Here is an 8,457-nt window from a genome sequence, read left to right as displayed (position 1 = left end):
TTACAAATAGCTGTGAAAAGATGAGAAGTGAAAAGCAAAGGAGTAAAGGAAAGATATAAGCATCTGAATGCAGAGTTCCAAAGAATAGCAAGAAGAGATAAGAAAGCCTTCCTCAGTGATCAATGCAAAGAAACAGAGGAAAACAACACAATGGGAAAGACGAGAGATCTCTTCAAGAAAATTAGAGATACCAAGGGAACATTTCATGCAAAGATGGCCTCGATAAAGGACAGAAATGGTATGCACCTAACAGAAGCAGAAGATATTAAGAAGAGGTGGCAAGAATACACAGAACTGTACAAAAAAGATCTTCACGACCCAGATAATCACGATGGTGTGATCATTCATCTAGAGCCAGACATCCTGGAATGTGAAGTCAAGTGGGCCTTAGAAAGCATCACTATGAACAAAGCTAGTGGAGGTGATGGAATTCCAGTTGAGCTATTCCAAATCCTGAAAGATGATGCTGTGAAAGTGCTGCACTCAATATGCCAGCAAATTTGGAAAACTCAGCAGTGGCCACAGGACTGGAAAAGGTCAGTTTTCATTCCAATCCCAAAGAAAGGCAATGCCAAAGAATGCTCAAACTACCGCACAATTGCACTCATCTCACACGCTAGTAAAGTAATGCTCAAAATTCTCCAAGCCAGGCTTTAGCAATACGTAAACCGTGAACTTCCTAATGTTCAAGCTGGTTTTAGAAAAGGCAGAGGAACCAGAGATCAAATTGCCAACATCCGCTGGATCATGGAAAAAGCAAGAGAGTTCCAGAAAAACATCTATTTCTGCTTTATTGACTATGCCAAAGCCTTTAACTGTATGGATCACAATAAACTGTGGGAAATTCTGAAAGAGATGAGCCCTGGGATTTCTTTGGAAGGAATGATGCTAAAGCTGAAACTCTAGTACTTTGGCCACCTCATGCGAAGAGTTGACTCATTGGAAAAGATTCTGATGCTGGGAGGGATTGGGGGCAGGAGGAAAAGCGGATGACTGAGGATGAGATGGCTGGATGGCATCACTGACTCGATGGATGTGAATCTGAGTGAACTCTGGGAGTTGGTGATGGACAGGGAGGCATGGCATGCTGCGATTCATGGGGTCGCAAAGAGTCGGACACAACTGAGCTACTGAACTGAACTGACTATGTATCCATAAAGTGCACTAAGAATGAAGGAAATCACCAGTCTGAAATAATGATTCACATCATTTGAATGGTGAAACAAATACATTGGGAAGTTTGTTGCTGTGATTTTTTTTGTACCTTTATGATTGCTCTTATTTATTCTTTCATCACCACTTACCATACTCTTTTAAATCTGACAATTAAAATATTATAGTAGCTATGATACCAATAGTAGCTATAATAGCTACTATAATAGTAGCTACTATTATAGCTACTATTATAGTAGCTACTATTTTAACTGCTATAATATTATAGCTACTATTATAGTATAGCTACTATTATAGTAGCTATAATATAGCTACTATTATAGTATAGCTATAGCTATTATTATAGTATAGCTACTATTATAGGTACTATTATAGTATAGCTACTATAGTAGCTATACTGTAATAGTAGCTATGGTAGTAGCCATACTATAATAGTAGCTATGGTACCAACTTTCCTGGACAAGGAAAAGGCTACCCACTCCAGTATTCTGGCCTGGAGAATTCCATCGACTGTATAGTCCATGGGGTTGCAGAGTCGGACATGACTCAGAGACTTTCACTGACACGGACATGATACCAATACTAATAGTAGACCAAAGAGACTGTCAGAAGTATGTCACAAAAATATGAGCATGACTAAGACCCTTGATAGGTTACAAGACAAATGCAGGGCCACTTCCTACTTCTCTTACACAAAAACAGTACCCAAAGAGTATTAAAATCATTTCGCTCTTGGGACTTGCGCGGTTGTCCAGTGGCTAAGACTCCACTCTCCTAATGCAGGGGATCTGGGTTTCAATCCCTGCTCAGCGAACTAGATTCCACATGCTGCAGCTAAGAGTTCACATGCTGAATGAAAGATCAAAGATCCCATATGCTGCAGTTAAAACCCAGTGCAGCCAAAATAATTAATTTTTTAAAAAAATCCCTTTTAGCTCTCATTTATAACCAAAGCTATGGAAATTCATTTCTGCCTAACTATAGGGACAAAGTATATCTTGGAAAGAGGTTTTAAAATTATGGGGCCATGGCCATGTTAAACACATGTGTCTAGGCAAAAAGGGGCTTCCATTATAACAAAGAGATTAGGAAAGGTAATAATATCCACCAAAAAGTACTATTCTATAGTCTTTAAAAGGTCTTAATAGCATGTGTGTGTATGTGCTAAGTCGCTTCAGTTGTGTTTCTTTGCAATCTTATGAACTGAAGCCCACCAGGCTCCTGTGTCCATGGGATGCTCCACACAAGAATACTGGAGTGAGTTGCCATGCTTTCCTCCAAGGGATCTTCCCAACCCAGGTATCAAACCCGCATCTCTTATGTCTCTTGCACTGGCAGGTGGGTTCTTTACCACTAGCCCCACCTGGGAAACCCCTTAATACCATGATCAATTATTATTCATTTTACAGATGCCTAAATTTGTAAATATGTAAAGACAAATCAAGTGATCCATTCAAAACCAGGGAGACAGCTTACCTGTGGAACTAAAGCTCAGTGTCAATTTCATGCAAGTAAAATCTATCACAGCACATACATTTTTTCTAATGTTTATCTGCACAACAAATTAATGTATTCTAAGCCTCATCGGTAATCACCTTTCAGTTAAAATAAAGAACCATAAGAAGTTTCCTAAAGTTTAATGGAAGTTACAAATGAGGATTCTTTAAAATTCACATCTTGCATACTGTTCTACAAACATGTTTCTATTATCTATTTTTATTTAAAAGAATAAAAATTGCTTAGAATGAATTTTTATCACGAGAAGTTAATAGAAATATTGCCCAGGAATGTCTTATCTGTAAAAATCTCAAATCTGTCTTTTTTCTTCTTAATGAAATCACGATTGCGGGTATTAACACATCCACTGAGCTATCACTCATCCTTGCAGATACTTTTAGTAATCTGATTTTCTCAATGTGCCTAGCTGCTGGCTACTGCACTACTACTATTGTGTAGGAAACAAAAATATTGGTACTTCCACGTCTTTTCAAATGAAAGCTTTCACATTCCCCATCATTACTTAGGGGCTTTCATGAATGAAGATGATGTGGAAGAAAATACCCCTAGATTTATCTGGAGGGGAAAAATAGATGTTACTCAGTTGCAGACACCATTGCGATACCCTGGCACAGTAGCCACCAGCTAAGCACACTCAGAAAATGAGACTACTTTAAAAAAAAAAAATCATACTTTTCTAATTGTGACCAACCTAAATACACATGAGGACATTAATTAGACATTTACTAAATGTTAAGGAAATGCCAACCTTCTTGCTGGGTAATGGAATTACTTTGAACAAGACAGACCTTGCCCCTCAGTCACAAGGAAATGAAAAAATAATAATTATAGTACAAAATATCAAATGGCTAAACAAAGAGATTAATAATGAAGTAACAACACTGTGAGAGGATGAACAAGACATTGGTAGGAAACAAGGCTATGAAGGCAATATATGGCTCCTAGCCTACAGCAAATGGGCCAGGGAGAATGAAGTCAGAAATATTTAGGAGTCACACCAAAGAACATAAGAACAAATACGTTCCTAACTTAGTATACTAAAACTTGCCAAGAAGTGTTTGTGCCAGAGTAAGTCTTCTATGAAATAGTGAGTGGTCTTCTTAAACACGTCCCACAGAACTTTAGAGGGACATCAATTCTTTGAATCTACTACATATGCTTTAGAAAATTATCAGTACTTTTCAGTCTTAAGAACATACCTACAAAATACTCATTTTATCCTTGCAGTTCATTTATCAAGATGTGAGATCTAACAAGCTGCTACATGGTGATTCTTCTTCCCATTTGAGCAACTGCAGAGATTTCTAGTCAAAATTAATTTGGTATGGATTGCAAATGTACAAACAGCATGTAAACTTTAGAGTTCAACCCAAATACACACCCCCTGACCACTGGGTCAATAGAATCATCCCAATGAACATTATTGTGTCTTTTCCATCATACTCAGAAATGACATAAAGTCAATGTTTTACAGCTTTTTTTTTTAACAAAGACCTTGATATGACCCAAACTCACAGAAACTGCACATCAGGTTGATGGGTTTCTCTACCAATTCTTGTCTAGGGCCTGCAATGAGAATCTGTCATGCACTAGACTGATTATTCTGTAAGCAGCAGAAGGACTTAACACTAGTATTAATAAGTATTTTTGCAAAAAGAGTTTAATATATTTTCACATTTCAAAAACCATAAAATTCATTTATATTTAATGATTCTGGTACATAAAATACTTTTTATAGTCTGCATTATTGCAAGATAGGTAAAAGGTTAATATAATTAATTGTTTAACACAGAAAGGTAAGAAAACTCTCCAAAGTCAGTGACTCAAATATAGATCTAGAAACTAAATGCCCTGCATCGCACAATGATGCTCTACTGAAAGATGACAGATAAACGGATGAATGCAACTGTTCAGAAAGTATTACAAACCCTATCACTCTCTTCAAAACATGTATCAAGGCAAGTTTTTTTGGTTATTCATAGCTTTTTTTTTTCTTTCAGTTTGAGATATAATTGAACTATGTATGTCTGAATTGTACAGCATTAATGATTTTACTTACATATATGAAATGTTACCATGATAAATTTAGTGAACATTCATTTTACATAGATACAAAACAAAAACAAAAAACACATTTTTTCCTTGTCATGAGAAGTCAGGATTTTATCTCAACTTTCATATGTAACACACAGCAGTGTTAATTATATTAATCATGCTTCACATTCTTAGTACTATATATCTTGTATCTGGAAGTTTGTACCTACTTACTATCTTCATCCAACTCTCCTCCTCTGGTAAAGACAACCCCACCTCTGGTAATCACAAATCTGATCTCTTTTTCTATGAGTTTGTTTGTTTGTTTTTGAAGTAAAATTGACTTAAAACACTTATGTTAGCTGCTGGTGTACAACGCTGTGATTTGGTATTTTTATACATTACAAAATTATTATCACACGACAAATTTTTACAATAAACCTAATAAGCAGCAGTGAATTAGATGTACTTATATATATTCAATATATATAAAATAAAAATAACTTAAAACATTCCTCATTAAAGACAACATTTTTGGTAGAAATGCATGTTTGTTATTTTAAAATGCTTGCTTGAATGTTTTCTAAACTTGTAGAAATTTCTCCACTGGCTGATTTATCCTCTAAATTTACTTAGAACCTTATCTTTAAGGAGTCCAGATAGTTCAAGTGAGCAGTTATTTGTAATAAAAAGAAATCATGACATGTCCTACTCATGTATAATCCCTACATAGTCTCTATAACTAGGATATCTAGAAGATTTTGAAACAGAAGGAAGATGAGGACCCCAAACAAGATCTGTGTTCAGTCTGTTCATGCAGCAGTAGGAAGAGAGAGAAACTCCTGGACTAAGATGGTTTCTCTCCCTTTTACTGCACTGCCAATGAAAATGGTACTAGGTGGCCCACAGCTAGTTCAGGAGTGCTTTCTTCTAGTCTCCCTCTCCGTGTCCCTCCTCTAATAAGGTAACAGATATGCCCCACATCTACAAAAGGAGTGGAAACAGATAAGCTCTAACAGTATGAGATTTCTAATTTGTCTATGGGGCACAAACACATACAAACTAGACTGGTTTCATAATATTTTGTTAACTGACTTCATTTCACTAATGACAAGGTGGACCACACTTAAAAATCCCTAAAAATCAAAACCTTTTATAATTCAGTTACTTTTTTTTTTGGGGGGGGGGGGGGGGCAGTCCATGTGGCTTGCAGGATCTGAGCTCCCAGAATGGAGATTGACCCAGGTCCACGACAGTGAAAGCACAGAGTCCTAACCACTGGACCACCAGGGAATTCCCTAAATTTAGAAAATTTTAAATTAAGCTAAATAAGAAAGTGCAACAGGAAATCATGTACATAGCTACAGTCTGATTAAAACATATCCACTGCAACTACATTATATGAAAGCCTGACAACTGCTCTGAAATGCTGTGTTGTAGCAACATGCCAATCTCCCATGAAAATTTTCTTGAATCTGGAATATGCAAAAAGTAAACTTACAAATACAACCCACTTCAGCATATCATTTCTTACATTTTAGGATGTCTAAACAAAAAATACTCTCCCATGACAACATACTAAGAATGAGAATATATGTGACATTTCCACTTGTCTTTACTGCTTATTATTAACACTTTCACCCAAATCCATTACCTATAGGAGTTAAAAATAAGTATTTATTTTGTAATTTTGTAGTTCTAGGAAGATCATCTATATTAAGTCTAAGCAGTGATTTTAGATCTTTCTTAACACTAAAAAAGTAACAAAAATAATATTTAAAAGAGACATGATGTGACCTTTATGTTGAAGATATAACTCAAAACAAGTGGGGAAACTAATCATTTTGAAAGATAACTTTTACCCATAAAAATTACAGAACATATATGAATAAAATCAGTATAAATAGTCCAAAAAAACTGGTGAAAGCACCCTAGGGAGACTTAAGTTCCCACCCAAACTAAATTCTGACAATAAGAAAAAAATAAAAAAATATTACCCAGACCAAAACATTTTAGGGAGCTTTAAAAAAATAATTAACTATAATATTAAAACTTGTCACCTTCTTCTGAAGACATAAAATACACATTTAATACTTTCAAAAGTACTACCAACATTTAATACTTTCAAAAGTATCTACCATCCAACTAAAAACACAAAGGTTCTCCTGTTCTATATTTTAATAGACCTTTTTCTATTCTTAGCCTCTTCCATATATGGTCAATTTCACTAACTCTACTTCATGATTTCCCACCTTCATCACAATCCATTTCCACCTTTGTGCTCCAATCTTGATACTGTATGTAAGAAAAGTATGATGCACACTCAAGAAGCCCATATTCTTCAATAAAACTTTTAAGTGTGCCCAGAAGTCATTTGCATATTACTTAGACCATCACTAATGTAAAACTCAGAAGCCCTTAGTGTACATTCATTCATACCTGTGCTCTAGTCATATACATATCCTCAGAAAGCAAATACCACTTCAGACATCAAAATTCCCTTAATGCTGTCTCACTTTACCATCCTACCATCTTCACAAGGCTGACACACTGGACTACAAATGAGTCTTCCTAGGTGTTACCATCCCAACCCAAGAAACAGAAATAGCAAAACATCAAAAGTTAGTTAACAGGATTTCTCAGGAGCACAAGGAAAGAGACAAACAGGGAAGTAGCAGTCTCCTAACAACCAACTTCACCACACCTCCCGAATTACCCTTTATTTCCACCTCTGCAAAAACTCAATTTTTCCACTAAAATTATCTGATCTAATGAATCAAAGCCTGTTCATCTCTTCTACTCCTTTTCTTTCAGCCAGAAAGCCCTCACCTCCAGTAGGAGGAAAAGTATTAAGTAGAAATGACAAAGGGGCAGCAAATGATTCCTTCCCTTCCCATGCCTTCTTTCCCAAGAGAGTTAGTTATCACCTCCTCCCACCCTCCCTCCAGCTTTTCCTCTTCCCTCACTGAGATACCTTTCAGAGACTACCTATACCCCAGTGTCCCAAATTAACACTTCACCATCTCATCCCTTTAAAACGGTTACAAAACCAACAGAAAGTTCATATCTTCGCTATTCCTTTATTTCAAGGGTCCCAACAATATTTCCACCATACTACTCCAGATATCAGAAACAAGCCACTCACCAATAATCCTACACGGCAATCCTCAGTAGTTACAAAACTCTTTCTTTCCACTACCCGTTTCATTATTCCAATACCTGCATCTAAAAATCCCTTGGTGCTGCCGGTATACCCCTTTCAGCCTGTCCTCCAATAATATTAGATACTCGAGTAGTCCTTTCAACCCCCAAACTTACAAAACCTTACTTTTCCCAACCCCTAATGGTATTTAAAAATCATCAGCTCTCTTGGCACTATCAACTCCTCAATAATAGCATCCCTTAATAGGCTTATCAAATTCCTAATAATTCCCAAAACACTTCAGTGTCCACAAATCCCTATCCACTACCATATTTTAATTCAATATTCTTGAACCCTTAGAACTCATCAGTAATCGCTCTAAAGCCCTTAATGTCCCTACTCTCCTTTTCTCCCTTCATGCTTCCAAAAGGTCCCCAATACTCCGCTTCTAGATCGTTTAGTCCCGGAATAATATTGTTTGTAAAACCCTTGATATCCTGCTACTCCCTTCAAGATCCCGATATTCTAAAATCCCTCAAGAGCCCCGATTACTCTCTCAGTTCTAAAAGAGCAGTATTTTAAATTCCCTC

At 36.4% G+C, this 8,457-nt stretch overlaps 1 protein-coding gene across 2 annotated transcripts in view; it reads right to left on the bottom strand.

Moving 5' to 3' along the window:
* RBM27 (RNA binding motif protein 27) overlaps positions 1–8,457 on the bottom strand; it is a 57,831-nt gene that overhangs the window by 48,838 nt on the left and 536 nt on the right. The gene's annotated exons all lie outside the window — the stretch shown is intronic.

This window comes from Bison bison, unplaced genomic scaffold (assembly GCF_000754665.1).
Source record: "Bison bison bison isolate TAMUID 2011002044 unplaced genomic scaffold, Bison_UMD1.0 scf7180017864291, whole genome shotgun sequence".
Lineage (NCBI taxonomy): Eukaryota > Metazoa > Chordata > Mammalia > Artiodactyla > Bovidae > Bison > Bison bison.
This window is presented reverse-complemented; position numbering and strand designations above follow the sequence as displayed.